The sequence below is a fragment of the Staurois parvus genome, unplaced genomic scaffold (assembly GCF_062004578.1).
Source record: "Staurois parvus isolate SC_StPar_1 unplaced genomic scaffold, SC_StPar_1.0 ptg000098l, whole genome shotgun sequence".
Lineage (NCBI taxonomy): Eukaryota > Metazoa > Chordata > Amphibia > Anura > Ranidae > Staurois > Staurois parvus.
The window spans coordinates 6910529-6928678 of NW_028317894.1; the positions used below are offsets into that span (position 1 = coordinate 6910529).

The window sequence follows — 18150 nt, forward strand, 5'->3', positions numbered from 1 at the left end:
CAATGATTAACATATCATCTCTCAACGTTAGAGGCCTAAACTCCCCATTTAAGAGATCACTACTCTTTAAAGAAACCAGGAAATCCCAAGCCGACATTTTTTTCATACAGGAATCCCATTTTGCCACTGGAAAAGAGCCTAAACTACACCTCCACCACTTTTCACAAATTTTTATGTCTACCAACCCCAAGAAGAAAAATGGAGTCATCACAGCCATCAGCGACTCTCTCCCTTTCCGCCTCATCTTAAAAATAGCCGATCCACTTGGGCGCTTTCACATCCTTATTTGTCAGATCAATGACATAACCCATACATTGGTGAATGTATATGGCCCGAATAACAACCAATTGCAATTTTATCGGAAACTCTACAAGACCATCTCTACCCATAAACAAGGCAGACTCATAATTGGCGGAGACCTCAACGTTATGAGCAACCCACTTGTGGATTCATCATCCAAGAAGAAAACTAATAAATATACCTTTTAATCGATTTCTACACGACCATGACCTATAAGACATATGGAGATGCCACCATGGCTCCGAGAGAGACTACACTTACTACTCCCCCGCACATCTTTCCTACTCGAGGATAGATATGTTTATTACAGATAAATGGACATTGCAACAAGTGACCTCATCGAACATTGGCACTATATCTTGGTCAGATCACGCACCAATCAGTTTATCCTTAGATGATGATCGACGTTCGGCGCTCCTGACGATTTGGAGACTCAGTTCCTCACTCCTTTCATTCCCGGACAATCGGAAGCATATCTTGGAAGCACATAATTAATTTTTTGCTACTAACACCACACCGGATATCTCAATCACCACACTCTGGCAAACATACAAAGCATACATGAGAGGTATCCTCATACAATTAAATTCGCGTATAAAAAGACAGAGGTCCCAACAAATCGACCAACTCCTAACCTCCATTAACCTAAATGAAGAACTCAACAAAAAAAACCCTAACCCCTCCATCTCCGCGACACTAAATCAAGAAAGAAATAAGTTACGTACCCTATTACTCCATTCATATGACACCAATCTCCAAAAAACGAAGACCAAATTTTATGCACTAGGAAATAAAGCAAGTTCTCTTCTCGCTAAGATCATTAAACATAAACGACTTAAGACCAAAATATCTATGATACAACATCCAACCACGCGTTCACCTCTTTCGAACCCGCAAGATATAGCCAATGCTTTTGCTACATATTATCAAAAGCTATATAATATAAAAGATGACCCTAATACAACCCAAGCTACGACTCCTACCATTGAAAGCTTCCTGCATAACTCCAAGCTTTCCCACATCTCCCCCTCTCAACTTGAATCTTTATCGGCGCCAATCTCATCAATAGAAAATAAAAAAGTTATCTCTACTCTACCCTTAAATAAATCCCCAGGGAATGATGGATTCACTAATGAATTCTATAAAACGTTTGCATCCGACCTTAAATCACACTTATCTGCCCTTTATAACCACGCAGCTTCTACCGGTAAATTCCCTTCCGACATGTTGCAGTCGATAATCACTACTATTCCAAAACCGGGTAAAGACCCACAATCTACTCAAAATTACAGACCAATCTCGTTAATCAATACGGACATAAAAATATACGCCAAAGTGATTGCCCAAAGATTACTCCCTTATCTACCTGCGTTGATACATCCGGATCAAGTGGGTTTCATACATGGTAGACAGGCCCCAGATGCTACTAGGCGAATAATATCTCTTCTGCACCACCTAGAAACTGATAAACGTCCTTCTCTCCTCTTATCATTAGATGCGGAAAAGGCTTTCGACAGAATTCATTGGCAATTCATGGCACTTACACTACAAAAATTTGGCATTACTGGCTGGCTACTATCGGCGATTTTTGCTCTTTACTCTCAACCCTCTGCTAGAGTATTAACTAATGGCACGCTCTCACAACCCTTCTCCATATCAAATGGAACCAGACAAGGGTGCCCCCTATCCCCCTTAATCTTCGCCTTACTAATAGAACCACTAGCGACTAAGCTCAGAAATGACCCAGAGTTCACGGGAGTCAAATATCATAGTACCGAACATAAAATCAGTCTCTTTGCAGACGACATCATACTCATAGTCACAAACCCACACAAATCTCTTAAGACGATACGTGCACATATTAGTGATTACGCAGAGGTTTCGTACTATAAACTTAATGAACCCAAATCATCAATATTAAACCTGTACACACCACCCATAACCCAGGACTTACTTTCTAAGCAGTTCCCTTTTACCTGGGAAAATCACAGCATCCCATATTAGGGAATTAAACTCACCGCTAATACTAACCAACTCTACACATCTAATTATAGACCGCTTCTTGAAACTATCCCACAGGATCTCAAAAGCCTTCGTACTGCTACTCTATCGACACTATTATTATTATTATTATTATACAGTATTTATAAACCGCCAATAGTTCGCTCAGCGCTGTACATTACAGAGGGGGACAGAACATGTGACAGAACAATACCAATACAATGCAATACATGAGGGGATCGAGGGCCCTGCTCTTTCGAGCTTACAATCTAGGAGGGAGGGAGTGGTGGCACAGGAGGAGATAGCTGTGGGGGATGGAGTGGTAGGGAGAGTGGAGGAGGTCGGCAAGTTAGCAGGGGGTGGGGTAGGCTTCCCTGAAGAGATGGGTTTTCAGGGTGCGCCTAAAGGAGAGGAGAGTAGGTGATAATCTGATGGGTTGGGGCAGGGAGTTCCAGAGGATGGGTGACACCCTGGAGAAGTCCTGCAGGCGGGCATGGGAGGAGGAGACCAGGGAACTAGAGAGAAGGAGGTCTTGTGAGGAGCGGAGTGTGCGTGCTGGGCGGTACTTGGATATTAGGTCAGTTATGTAGTTCTCCACTAGGTAGAATAGCAACCCTAAAAATGTGTATACTTCCTAAAATATTATACATTTTTCAAACACTACCTATTCCTGTCCCCTACTCTTTTTTTCACCAAACTCCAGGCGATATTAAACAAGTTCCTATGGAATTCAAAAAAATCCAGATGCGACACAAATCTACTAATACGCCCTACCCTCAGAGGAGGAGCAGGTCTCCCACACATGAAATCCTACTACCAAGCTGTTCTACTAGACCAGCTCTTCTTCTGGTGGCATCCCTCCCCTGAAAAAATATGGTCTACCATGGAAACATCTTTATACCATCCACACGCTTTAACGGACATGATGTTTCTACCTCGCATGGCTCAAAATCGAATACCCCACAAACATCCATGTATCCGCGCCTCCTTAACAGCCTGGTACGACTTTATAGACTATAACAAATCGGGGAACCACAATGTACAAGTTCCTACCCCACTATCATCCCTCCATCACATCATTCCCCACTTAAACCTAACGACATGGACGACCTCTGGCATACTTCATATTCAAGACATATATACCTCAGACACATTAGACTCCTTCTCCATCACCCAAAGTAAATTCCACCTCCCTGACACTGAACAATTTACCTACATGCGCATAGTCCATGCACTCTACAAAACCAAACTTTCACATAACATAGAAATCCCTGCAACGGCTCATCATTTCTTACATAGAACTACCTACCCAAAGAAAGGAATTTCCACATTCTACACTCTTATACTCGAAAAGCAATTTGCAACGTATACGTCTTCCTTAACTAATTGGGAGAAAAATTTGCACCAATCCGTTTCCCTAACTGTGTGGGAAAAAACATTCACTATTACTTACAAGGCCTCAAAATGTTCTTCCCACTGGGAAACATACTTAAAAATCCTACACGAATGGTATATGACTCCTGTTAAGTTATCAGTATTTTATCCACAACACTCGCGAGCTTGCTGGAGACACTGTGGAGAGTCTGGTTCACTCCTCCATATACTTTGGAACTGTAAGTCAATTAAGTCTTACTGGAACAAAGTTTTTCAGATATTATCCTCCATTACAGATACGCCAATTACTCCAAACTCTGCTTTGGCTCTCCTACACATTGGCATAGATAATTCCCTATAAACTCAAGGACCATCATCCTACATACTTTAGCAGCTGCAAAAACCAATATTACCATATTATGGCGCTCTAACACTACTCCCCCTCTGTCTCGCCTCTTTCAAGACCTTAATCTCCATTGTGAAATGGAAAAAAGAATAGCCTTACACAACTCCGCTTTCCACAAATTTACAGCCCAATGGTCTCGATGGCTGAAAAATCCAAACTGTTCCGTAAACTGATTACTAATACGACCCGTTCAAATTTATGAATAGAGTATTCCCATGTGCCTTCCTTTCTTGTTTCCTTCCCCTTTCCCAATTTCCATCTTTTCCCTAATTATCATTTTTTTATGACCGTGAGAATGGTTCACTGAACATTGAGCATACCTCTCATGTAAACATCTGAAACCTAAATATCCCTGGCCTATTGGTGGGGATCCTTCACACCTGTTTATTCTCTGTATGTCATATAATTACCCAAGTGAATTCTTTATTCTCGCATTCAAGATTTACCATGTTTTTCTCTTCTGTATGTCTGAAAATTTTTTCAATAAATAATATTTGAATATAAAATTGAGTCGGGATGATTGCCGCTCAGCTATTCACAGTAAGTTTTGAATTTTCTAAATGAGTACAAGGCTTCCTCTGATTGGCTGTGAAGCCAATAACATGTGCCTATATAATTATTAAATAAAACAATATTCCCACAATTCGTATACAAATATATAACTTCAATGTGAGCATGAACAAATGTAAATAAATCAATACATAACTAAAAATTCAAATTCAAAATATAAATAAATAAATAAAAGTCCCAAAGTAAATCGTGGAAAAGGTGCTCTGTGCTGAAAAACTTCATATAAAGTGCTTCCGTGCTCAAAAGGTGCCCCTTAGGAAACAAGCAAGCCACTTGCCAAAATGAGATTATCTCAAGCTATAGAGATCACGCAAGCATGTGCTGGCACTCTCACTGTTAGACCTGATGCTGATTCTATATACAGTGCTCACAGCAGGTTAGTGAAGGTAATAGTTCATTTGGACCAACTTGGTGAAACTGTATTATTTCAAAGGAGAAGTATAGCCCTTTTGGCTCTTCTCCTATGGGTCATAGGAGTGCATTTAGTTCTGAACTGCTATGACCCGTTTTTAACTGACAGCGAGTTAAAGTCAGCTGTCGGGTGACGTCAATTTACAGTCAGGATCCACCCAGAAGGCTGGACTAGCAGTTGGCTCAGCCTCTCAACAAGTCACTGGGAAACTGAGCCAGCCACTCTCAGCCCTCTCCACAGTCCAGCGCTCCAGTGAAAGCTGTAGGGGTAGAGCAGATAGTCTGTAAATGACAGTCACCAGCTCTCTGCAGACTGAAGACCAAGAACTGAACAATCAGTGGTGCTTGATCACTCAGTTCTTGGTCTTTGAGTCAGCAAGGAATAGATGCAGCTTGGATTGATGATGCATCCAACTAGGTACATATGATTGTTTGTATGTTTTATGTTATTAAATTCCCACACTTCTTTTAAAGTGAGAGAAAACTAACCATTAGAATCAGTAAAATTAACAATAAATGTAAACCTAGAACGCATGTACATATGTTTTGCAGGTTCACAGATTTGTTGGTCCCAACATACTTGGTACTTGATACAATCTCCTTTTTTTATATTTTGCAGAAAATTAGGAAAATATTGTGTATGTGTGCATTAAAATGAGTATAAACACTACAAAAAACAATACGACCTAAAAATGTTTAAATGACCATATTTTATTCTACAGACACTCTGTTTTATAACAATGTATACTGTTTTTATAGAGTTATAAGTGTTCTTCAGGCCAAAATTGCACAATTTAGTGTTTAAAAAGAAAAAATTTTCTGCCACAAGATGTCCTCCAGTCTTCCAGGTTACTTGATGGTCAGTGTCACAGTCCACTTCCTCTGAGGCAAGGTTGTCATGAATCTGTCCACTGAGATGACATCATCATAGTTACATAGTTATTCTGGCTGAAAAAAGTCCATCTAGCTCAAGCAATAAAAGGAAAAAAATTCTATACCCACAGTTGATGCAGAGAAAGGCAAAAAACCCAGCAAAGCATAATCCAATTTGCTCCAGCAGGGGAAATAATTCCTTCCTGATCCCCTGAGAGGCAATAGGAAATTCCCTGGATCAAATTTCCCTATAAATGTTAGTAACCAGTTATATTATGTGCATTCAGGAAAGAATCCAGGACTTTGCTTTAAAAAAAAAAAAAAAAATCTACTGAACTGGCCAGTACCAATGAACTGGCCAGTACCAACTCTTGAGGGAGTCTATTCCACATTTTCACAGCTCTTACAGTAAAGAAGCCTTTCCATATTTGGAGATTAAATCTCTTTTCCCACGGATGCAAAGAGTGCCCCCTTGTCCTCTGTGATGACTTTAAAGTGAATAACTCAACACCAAGTTAACTATGTGGACCCACCTTTTGTATTTATACATGCTGATCATATTCCCCCCTCCCCTTAATCTGCTTCTCAATGGAGAATAAAATCAATTCCTCTAATCTTTCCTCATAGCTGAGCTCCTCCATGCCTCTTATCAGTTTGGTTGCTTTTCTTTACACTTTCTCTAGTTCCTCGATATCCTTTTTTGTGAATTGGTATCCAAAACTGAATTGCATATTCCAGATGAGGTATTACTAATGATCTGTACCGGGGTAATATGATTTCTCTCTTTCTGGAGTCTACTTTGGAAACCGCAGCTTGGCATTGCATGCTATTATTAAGCTTGTGATTTACCATAACTCCCAGATCCTTCCCCATCATTGGTTCCCCCAGTTGTACCCCCCCCCCTAGTATGTATGATGCATGCATATTCTTAGCCCCCAAGTGCAGAACCTTACATTTATCAACATTAAACCTCATTTTCCACATAGTTGCCCAATTAAACAGTGCATTGAGGTCGGCTTGTAAGTTGGAGACATTCTGTAAGGACGTTATTCCACTGCAGAGCTTGGTGTCATCTGGAAACACTGAAATGGGATTTGTACTTTTAAAAAGTAAGGGTCCCAACGCTGAACCTTGGGGTACACCACTAACAATCCTAGACCATTCAGAGTATCATTAACCACTACTCTCTGAATACGATCTTTTGGCCAGTTTTTTTTTTTTTATCTATTTCTGCTGATTTTTTCCAATCCTGTAGACTTTCTTTACCTTACACATTAGCCATGTGTGGGGAACTGTGTCAAACGCTTTTGCAAAATCCAAGTAGGTTATATCCACAGCCACTCCTTTGTCCAAAGTTTTGCTCAACTCCTCAAAAAGAAATCAGGTTTGTTTGACAATGTCTGTCTTTCATGAATCTATGCTGCTGTTGCTTAAAATATTGTTTTCTAGCAAGAACTTGTCTGTGGTCTTTTAATTAAAATCTCCAGCATATTTCTAACTATAGAAGTTACTGACATGTCTGTAGGTAATTGGTAAAGACTTTGATCGCTTTTTAAATATAGGCACGACAGTGGCCTTACGCCAATGTAATGGCACTATGCTAGTCATTAAAGAGTCTCTAAATATTAGAAATGACAGACCTCAATTCTTTTAGGATCCGTGGGTGTATGCCATCTGGTCCAGGTGCTTTATTCACTTTTTTTCTGTCAAAATATTTCTGGATCATATCAGTTGTGAGCCATATTGGATCTTTTGGGGCTGTGTCAATACCATGCCCATTATGGACAAGAGCTCCTCCATGCTCCTTTGTATACACAGAGCTGAAGAAGGTATTTAATAAATTTTCCTTCTCTTTGTCCCCAGTCACCCCCTTTTAGATGCCTACATGCTCAGACCGGACCTTTTTACTATTAATATAGTCGAAGAATTTTGGGTGGTTTGTTCTGCTATCTTTTGCAATCTGTCATTCGTTTTCAATTTTTGTGGGCATGCTTTCCCTTTTACATATTCTGTTTATATTCCTTGTAAGAATTAGATGATGATAGTGTTCCTTCATTTTTATATTTTTTTTAAAAGCTCTTTTCTGATTATTTGTAGCTTTTTTTTTAACTTAGGCCATGAGCCACATAGGTTTTAATTTCAGCCCTTTAAGCTTATTGCCCGTGGGAATATATTTTGCAGTGTGTTTACATACGGTCTTTTTGAAGAATTACCTTTTCTGTTCTGTGTTGATTAATGTCAAGATTGCCTTCCAGTTTGTCTTGGCGAGCAGCCCTCAGACTTAGAAAATTTGCTCTCTGGCAGCAGCAACAGGACCAGCGACGTACCTGCACATTGCTGGTCGTTTGTTAACACAATGGGGCACTGCCACTGGACTCAGCAAAATGAGAATCCCGGTAATCGGGATCCAGAGATCATGTGATCGTAATGACAACAAAGCTTGCATGAATCTGATTCATAAAAGCTTTGCTTCTTTTCCTGGAGAGCTATGTTTGGTCCCCAGCTCTCACATGACACATGGGGCCAATCGCAGCACCCTTTACCATGTGACAAGCTAGAGCCAAACACAGATCACTATTATGTTGAACTATCATAAGCAATTGCTCATGCAATGCAAAGCGTAGAAAACAAACAAAAAAAAAATCCACGATCACCCCAGAGTAGTACAATGCTACTATGGTAACATTGCATTACTCTGACGAGTAAAAAACTAGGAAGTATTGAAAAACAAATTGTAAAAGAAATTTAAAAAAAATTGAGAGAAATTCTGTTTGCATATAATTTTTTTTTTTTTTTAAACTACTTGCCACCTGTCAGACAACAATGCGGCGGCTCTGGGCAAAGCGTCCCCCTCCACCATGCTGCCCAGGGAGAGAATAACAAAAACTGTCACCCACACATTATCGCGCTCACACTATAGGTTGCTGATCACCGCCATTACTAGTATAGTGTTTGTACAGATCAATATATTGATCACGAACAGAACTATACTAGTGCCTCCTTTGTATAGTGTCCCCAAAAATGTATTGTTAGCAGGATCAGCCCAGTTTGCTGCCAGCGCTAGCGTTTAGCCCCTCTGCTGTTTTTCACGGAAGATTTGTATCAATTGATTGTGGGCCAAAGCAATTTATATGCACAATACATCGCTGCCCACCCAAATTCAGCTCTTGCCAGACCATTCACATGGAAACCTGTTACAGTTCCTGAATTTGAAACTTTTGTGGGCGTAACCCTCAACATGGGCATTAAAAAAAAAAAAAAGAATGAATTGTGGTCATATTGTCCACAGACCTGATTTCATCATATGCCCATGTTCTCTGCTGTTACATATGCCGAACATGCACCAGCAACATACTGGTACTTCACTTTGAGTGGTTATACTGGGATGATGCCTGCAGCTACAAGCATCATCCTGGTATCGTTTTTTGCAGCTGGCGGTCGACTTTCATGTAAAATCAATCCTAGCCGCTAATTTTACAAGTAGTAGGAAGTGACTCCCCCACCCCTCCCACCTCCTTCCAAGGTTTTCTTGGGTTCTTCTGTCCTAGCGGGGAACCAAAAAATGCAGCCGGCAGTTTCACTGGCTAACAATAGAGCTGATCGGAGACTGGAATGCCTCCAATCATCTCTATGATCTAAGAGACCGGAAGCTACAAGTATTTCATCATTTCTGTTTCGCCAGATATAAAAAGCGCCATTTTAAAATTGGGAAAGCATCTTAACACACCGATCTTTGTGTGATCAGATGCTTTAAGGGCAGAGGAGAGATCTAGAGTCTAATAGACCCCAGATTTTTCAGAAAAGAATACCTGTCACAGGGGATATTTTTTTTTTTTTTTTTATATTAACAATTTTTATTGGTTTTCAAAGAAATCATATGTTACAGAAAACAAGGAGAGAAAAACAAAAAAGACAAGCAAAACAGAGAAGTACATCGATGGCAAGGATTACATTTAGTCAAGACCAATAGAGTCATATATTAACAGTGCGTTAATAATCAGGGTCTTACATTTCAGGCCAGCATAGAGGAAGAGAAATTATCCCACGGGAGCCAGATCATCTCAAATACAGCAAACAAACCACTATGTGAAGCAATCAAACACTTCATCTGTCTTACATCGGCAATAAGTTTATACAAAGTTGGCAATGAAGGTGGAGTAGAGGATAACCAACACATAGAAATACTTCTCCTGGCCGCTGTTAGCACATGTGCAGCAAGTTTTCTGGCTAGTTTAGGTAGACCCGGGAATGGCAAGCCCAGCAAAAAATGCAATGGGTCAAATGGGAGAGAAACATGCAACAACGATTGCAACAAGGAGCGAACCTCTTCCCAAAAAGGAGCAATGGAGCTGCAGGTCCAAAAAATATGATAAAGAGAGCCAGAAGCTCTACTACAGCGCCAGCAAGCAGGAGAAGCACTCGGATTATAAACATAAACAATAACTTCTGGTGTTTTGTACCACAACATCATAATCTTGTATATATTTTCCTTAAAAACCACACAAATAGAGGATTTAGATGCATTGTCCCATATTTTCTTCCATGACAATAAGTCAATATCACGTTGTATAAATTGAGTCCATCTACGCATATAGAGGTGAGCGTCATTGGACAAAGGGGGGGCCTCCATAAGAACTTTATAGGTGCTAGAGACAATACCCCTTTGGTGGGGACCTTCCATACATAGACGTTCAAAGGGGGTAGGTTTCCCTAAGCTCAATGAGGGAGATAGAGTAGAGAAAAAGTGGCGTATTTGAAGGTATATATACAGATGGCGAGAGGGTAGAGAGGCTTTCCTCTGGAGATCCGAGAATGAATGCAACTTACGAGTCACCGGGTGTACCAAGTGACGTAGTTGAAAAAGGTTAGATCCTACCCAGAGAGACATCCGGGACTTGGCCATATTGTCTGGAAGATTAGGGTTATAAAGGATATTTGTCAGTGGGGAGCAATCAGAGGCCAATGTGAATTTAGCCTTACATTTCTGCCAAACATTCAATGAGAAAAGCATGGGACCTAGGAATAAGTGTCGAAAAGAAAGGACTTCCACTGCTGAGGTCGACCAGAGAAGGGAACACGGATGAACAGGGGACAATTGCAAAGACTCAATCTCAGTCCATGTATTGGGAGGGTAGTGGGTGGACCATGACATGAGAAAGCGAAGGTGGGTTGCAAAGTAGTATGTTATTATATCCGGCGCTCCCAAGCCTCCCCTAGAACGTGGAGAAAGCAGAACCGAACGAGCAATCCTGTGCCGCCTGTTGTGCCAAATAAAGTGTAAGAAAGATTTCTGAAGGGAGTGGAGCTTGGACATAGGAACGGGTACGGGCAGAGTTGCAAACAGATATAAAAGTTTGGGTAGCACGGTCATTTTTAGGACATTAATACGACCGAGGAAGGAAATGGGCAAGGTATCCCAGTGTTTCAGAGAGGGAGAAATTGCTACAAACAGTGGGGGAAAATTGGCCTCATATATGGATTGGTAAGAGGAGGTGAGGTTGGTACCTAAATACTTTAAAGAGTGGGTGCACCATCGGTAGGAAAAGGCTGCCTGAAGGGAGGAAAGAACGTCAGGAGAAACATGTATTGGAAGTGCCTCAGTTTTGGACGTGTTGACCTTATAGCCTGATAAAGCCCCAAATTGTTTCAAAGTTTTGTGCAAAATCGGTAAAGAGGTGTGGGGACTCGTAAGTGTAAGGAGAATGTCATCTGCAAATAACGATAATTTGTACTCACGAGAATGGGATTGTATTCCCCGGATATCCGGATCCGACCTGATGGCGATAGCCAATGGCTCCAGGCAGAGAATGAACAGCAGGGGAGAGAGTGGACAGCCCTGACGAGTGCCATTTGACATCTGAAAGGGTGGTGAGAGAAAGGAGGCTAATCTGACCTGTGAAAAAGGGGATGAATAAAGGGCCTTCAAAGCTGCTACAAATGAACCCCTAAAACCAAATCTCTCCAAAACCATGAACATATAGGGCCAGCTTAAACGGTCAAAGGCTTTTTGAGCATCCAGACTCAATAACACAGCAGGGGTAGAGGAACGATTGACCAAATCAACCAGATCAATAGATCTCCTGGTGTTATCTGCAGCCTGTCTGGCAGGTACAAAGCCCACCTGATCCCTGTGTATGAGCTTGGAGATAATACCGGAGAGTCGATTGGCCAAGATTTTAGTAAAAATCTTATAATCGGAATTAAGTAGGGCAGTAGGGCGATAGTTATCTACGATAGAGTGATCCTTATCAGGCTTAGGGATAACCGAGATATATGCACGGGAGAAGTCAGTCTGGGGTATGATTCCCTTAAAAAGATCTCGGTAAAGGGAGAGAAGATGCGGGGCCAAAATACCAATAAAAGATTTATAGTAGGAGTAAGGCAATCCGTCCGGTCCCGGGGCTTTACGAGAAGGGAGGTGTTTGATTGTGTCCAATAATTCCTCTAGTGTAATGTCTGCATTAAGGGCGTCCATGTCTGAGGATGTTACTCTCGGAAGTGACAAGGGATCAAAAAAATTGTCAAATGATGACTGTGTGAGAGACGGGTGAAGGTCCGGGGTCAGACAATTATATAATTTCCCATAAAATGAGCCAAAAAGTGTTGCCATGGCCCGAGGGTCATAAGTAGGGCTTCCATCTGGCTGTATTAGAAGATCGGGCATCGTAGAAGGGGACTGAGTTTTGAGACGGTTGACTAACATACGGTGTGGATTGTTAGAAAATTCGTAAAATTTCTGTTTAACCCAAAGGAGAGACTGTGCAGTCTTACTGGAGTCAAAAGCTTTAATTTGGGCACGTAGAGATGCCACCCTCTGAAGCCCCGAAATAGATGGCCTATTCAGTAACCGACGTTCCGCCACCAAGAGCTGTTGTATGAGAGAGGCCCTAGCACTCGCCGAGGACTTTTTTAAACGAGAACCCATGGAAATACAAAGTCCACGAAAAACCGCCTTGTGGGCCTCCCACAGAGATGAAGAAGAAGCTACGGAACCGACATTAAGAGTGAAATATGAATCGAGTCCCCGTGACAGTTCATCTCTAAGATGATCTGTGGAAAGAAATGTCTCATTAAGGCGCCAGTGACACGGTTTGGACACAGCAGGGGGAAAAAAAAGATTTAAGGTCAAAGAAGCATGGTCAGACCAAGTGATGGGATTGATTTCAGAGGAAACCAGAAGTGGGAGCAAAGGGGCAGAGATGAAAAAATGATCTAGGCGCGAATAGCTACGGTGAGGGTTGGAGTAAAATGTAAATTGTTTATGAAGAGGGTGTTTAATCCGCCAAGCGTCAAAGAGACTATGCTCCCTAATCAATTTACGAAACGATTTTGAAGAGGAGCATTGCCGCTTCGAGGGGGTGGATTCAAAAAGCACCTTCCTATCTTTATGAGGGGAAACAATCAGATTGAAATCACCCCCTACAATCACCTGTGAGGTAGTAATGGAATCCAGATTAGCGAGCGTTTGGGACAGGAATTGCAGTTGACCTGTATTGGGAGCATATAAATTCAACAGAACAAGGGGAGTCTCGCCAAGCATACACTCTAAAATAATATAACGACCCTGACGGTCAACTTTGGAGGAAACAACCCGAAGGGAGCAGTGTGACCCAATAAGGATTGCCACCCCGGCCTTCCCAGAGGGATCAAAGGCCGAGTACGCTTGGGAAAAAAATCTCGAGGCAAAACGGAAAGAGCCAGTCGATTTGAAATTGGTCTCTTGGACAAAAATGTCTGCTCCTGAGGATCGGAATTCCTTCAAAGCCATCCACCGTTTTTGAATGGAGTTGAGGCCCTTGACGTTATATGACAGAAACCGCAAAGCCATTATAAAATAACGACAACGGTTTTACATGTAATAGCATGAAAAATGAATGGAATACCATCGATTGTAATACAGTAAAAAACAAAAAACATCAAACAGTTGAACACAATACTTTGCAAGGCAATAGTGTAAAGAACAAAAAACGGAGAAATAAGTATCCGCAAGGATATAAACTCGGGAGCAACAATGTGACCCAAGTCGTCTAGGCCTATGGCTAGACAAAATCGGGAGCAGCACGACAACCAGAACATCGGAGAGGACGTCAAACCCGGCCAGCAAAGAAAAAGTAATCAAAAATGAAAAAAGCACCCAACACAATTTGGCCGGACAGATAAGGGAAACCCGTGGGAAAATTATGTAGAGAAGAAAAGAAAAAAAAAAGTGCAAGAGAGAACCAAAAACCCAGGAGGAAAAGGTTCATCACCAGATCCAGAAGGTAGCCCCAGAGATTCGTCAAGCAGGTGGATCAGTTGACCGAGGATGGCGCGGACGTTGTGGGGTACGTAAAGGTCTCTTCCGACCTCTGCGAACCGGGGTCCAAATCCCGCTGGGGGTGGCGGACGGACGAGACGGAGTTGGTGGCAGAGAGGACCCATCCTCTGACAGAGGCGGAAGTCCCAGGCGTTTTAGGAAGGAGTCCGCCTCATGAAGATCACGGAGCACAACTTGGGTATTGTCCCTATTTACGACCAACCGAAAGGGAAACCCCCAACGGTAAGGGACATGGTGTTGTTGAAGGTGCATGGTAATCGGCTTCAGGTCTCGTCGCTTAGCCAGCGTAATCGGGGACAGGTCGCAGAAGAGTTGGAGTCTGTCACCCTCAAAATCCAGCGATGATTTATGACGAACAGCAGAAAGTAGAGCTTCTTTGCTTTGAAAAAAATGAAAGCGAACAATAACGTCGCGTGGTCTGGTGCCTTCAGCAGGTTTTGGGCCCAAGGAGCGGTGAGCCCTATCCATACGCCAATCTGCTACTGGAACTAAGGGGGCAGTGGCAGTAAAGAAGGACAGAAGATGACGGTGCAGCTGTGCATCTGCAATAGACTCGGACATACCGCGAATACGGATATTTTGGCGCCGTTCCCTGTTTTCCAGGTCCTCTTGCTGGAGCTGCATTTGGGACATGGAGTGCTTCAAGTAAGCGTTATCTTCTTCCAGTACGTGGACGTATTGTACCAAATTATCAAACTCGTTTTCCAATCTGTCCGTGCGGTCTCCAATCTGGGCAATTTCCCCTCTAAGCTCCAAGGCCAGCTTTCCCACCTCCGTGGATATGGACGCAGTAATGTTGCGCAAAAAATTTTGTAACTTATCATCCAACGCCGACAATGTGAGGGAAGCTGATGAGGTGGCCTGCTGAGGTGCCTGGATGGAGGGAGGATGCTTCCCTGATGCAGACTGCTCCGCAACCCCCCCAGTAGCATGCTGGGGCTCATAGTCCTCCAGCAGTGATTGTGTCAGGGCAGAGGCTGGAACATCCGTGGGTGCAGTACCCTCTGCGACCACCGGGGGGCCGCGATCTCTTCCTGGGCTCCCAGCCATACTAGGGGCCGGGGATTGCGGCCTGGAGAGGAACCGCCGGAGCGGCGACGGCCGCGGGTCACGTGACTGCGGGGAGGGGGGCCTCCAGCGCCCTATCTTCCCCATCAAGTCTCCTCAAGTGCCGGGCCGGGTGCGGGGTACGTAGGACTCACCCACAGCTGAAGAGGAGTGGAAGCGGCTGTCGGGTGAGTCTTTACTGGCCGGGGATGAGCGGAGCTCACTTAAAGTGCGGCCGCCATCGATCCTGGCCGCGCATGCGCCCACAGGGGATATTTTAATTTCCTGTGATAACAATAAAAGTGATCAGAAAAAAAAAAAAAAAAAAGGTGCAGTGTAAAAATAATTAAAAAAAAAAATTCACCCCCATCCCCATGCCCATATGCAAACACAAGCGCCGGTCTCATAGCGGTATGCAAACAGAGATTCCACCATGCATGTGAGGTATCACCGTAAACGTCAGCTCGAGGGCAGTAAATATAGCACTAGACCTCCTGTGTTACAAATTTACATAATGTGTCGCTGTGACGCTTGGCATTCAAGCCAAATAATTCAATCTTTGTTTCATCAGACCAGAGAGTTTTGTTTTTCATGGTCTGAGAATCCCTCAGGTGCCTTTTGGCAAACTCCAGGCGGGCTGCCATTTGCCTTTTACTGAGCAGTGGCTTCTGTCTGGCTACTCTACCATACAGGCCTGATTGGTGGAGTGCTGCAGAGATGGTTGTTCTTCTGGAAGGTTCTCCTCTCTCCACAGAGAAACGCTGGAGCTCTTTCAGAGTGAACATGTGGTGCTTGGTTACTTCCCTGGCTAAGGCCCTTCTCCCTCAATCGCTTATTTTGGCCAGGCAGCCCGCTTTAGGAAGATTCCTGGTGGTTCCAAACTTCTTCCTTTTACGGATGATGGAGGCCACTGTGCTCATCGGGACCTTCAATGCTGCAGAAATTTTTCTGTACCCTTCCCCAGATCTGTGCCTTGATACAATCCTGTCCCGGAGGTCTACGGACAATTCCTTTGGACTTCATGGCTTGTTTTGTGCTCTGACATGCACTGTTAACTGTGGGACCTTATATAGACAGGTTTATGCCTTTCCTAATCATGTCCAATCAACTGAATTTCCCACAGGTGGACTCCAATCAAGTTGTGGAAACATCTCCTCAAGGATGATCAGCGGGAACAGGATGCACCAGAGCTCAATTTTGAGTGTCATGGCAAAGGCTGTGAATACTTATGTACATGTGTTTTTTTTTTTTTTTTTTCTTTCCTTTTTCATTTTTAATAAATTGCAAAGATTTCAAAGTCAACTTCTTTCACGTTGTTATTATGGGGTATTTTTTGTAGAAAGTTGAGGAAAAAAATTTATTTAATCCATTTTGGAATAAGGCTGTAACATAACAATGTGGCAAAAGTTAAGCGCTGTGAATACTTTCTGTTTGCACTGTATATCATAGAAAAACCCATTGGTGACCGAATACCACCAAAAGAAAGCTCTATTTGTGTGAAAAAAAGGACATTTTTTTTGGGGGGGTGGGGTACAGCACTGCATGACTACGCAATTACTATTTGAAATAGCGCAGTGCTGAATAGCAATGATCTGGTCATTAAGGGGGGTAAATCTTCTGGAGGGCAAGTGGTTAAAGATAAATGTTTTTTCTTATTTCCAGTATGTGTTTGTTGTTTACTGCTAACATTATGTAGCACCCTCCTAGTCAGCTAAGGGGAGCTCTAGCTCTGATTGTTAGTCAGAGGCTGACTAGCAGCCTATGCAATAGTCAGAGGGAGGTTAAATTTTGATCAGGGCTGATAGGCTCTGCAGACCAGCTTTCTGACACTTCCCCCTGCTCTGGAACTTTGGTGAAAGATCTAGAAGCACTGGGCGGAGGTGAGAAGTGGCTGGTCTGTATTCTTAGAGATCTTGGTCAATCCCCAACAGGAGGCTTGGCAAGGGGCCAGGACAGCCTTTAAGAGTAACTGAGCCTGCTCCGCAGCAGGAGAGTTCGGGTGGAGAGGGGCTCACCTCCCAGGCAGGAAGCTTGGAAAGAGGAAGCCTAGGGACCTCCCTGGCCCCAAGAGAGAGGACCACCTGTGTGGAGGAGCAGCCTTGCTAGAAGACCTGGTAGCAGTCATCAACCCACCAGCAACACAGGAGAAGGACTGAGTGAGTAGACCTGCACCCCCCTGGGCCAGATAGGGGAAAGAGCACTCTGGTGGGAAACCAGATTGGCAACTACCCGATACTGTCTTACCTTAATGCGACAGCCACTGGATCTCCTGTTCAGGGATTCACCCAGACCGGCTGGATTAGAAGAATCCAGGGTCTGGGGAGGTACAACTGGAGATGCTGGCTAGCTCTCCAGACTAGTTTTTGCTATAAAAACTTGTATATAGTTCCAGGAGGTTGTCCTTGGTTTCACAGTTCCATTGGGCATCCTGTACACCCCTAATACAACTTCAAAACAAAGCTCAAGAACTGGCTACTGTCTCCTGGATGGAAGTTGATGTGGAAATGCGTGTTGCCTGGCTGTGCAGAACTATAAGGGACCCAAATCTCTAGCGACTCCTAAGGGGGTAGTGCTACAATTAAATGAAATCATGTTATGGTCACTGCTACCCAGATGTTCTTTTTTATGAACATTAGTAATAAGCTCTGCATGGTTTGAGATTACCAGGTCCAGCAGAGCATCATTTCTAGTTGGAGCCTCTGTAAACTGTACCATAAAATTGTCTTAATAATAATGGTAATAATAAATGATGGTTTATAAATGTTTGCCCTTTAACTGTTCCTGCAGTACCATTACTCCTGTCAATTTCCGGGTAGTTAAAATCCCCCATTAGTATCACTGTCCCAGCCCT

General features: G+C 43.0%; 1 protein-coding gene across 1 annotated transcript in view; it reads left to right on the forward strand.

Annotated features, from left to right (window-relative positions):
* Positions 1-18150, forward strand: part of GEN1 (GEN1 structure-specific endonuclease) — a 75585-nt gene that overhangs the window by 10719 nt on the left and 46716 nt on the right. The window lies entirely within an intron of this gene.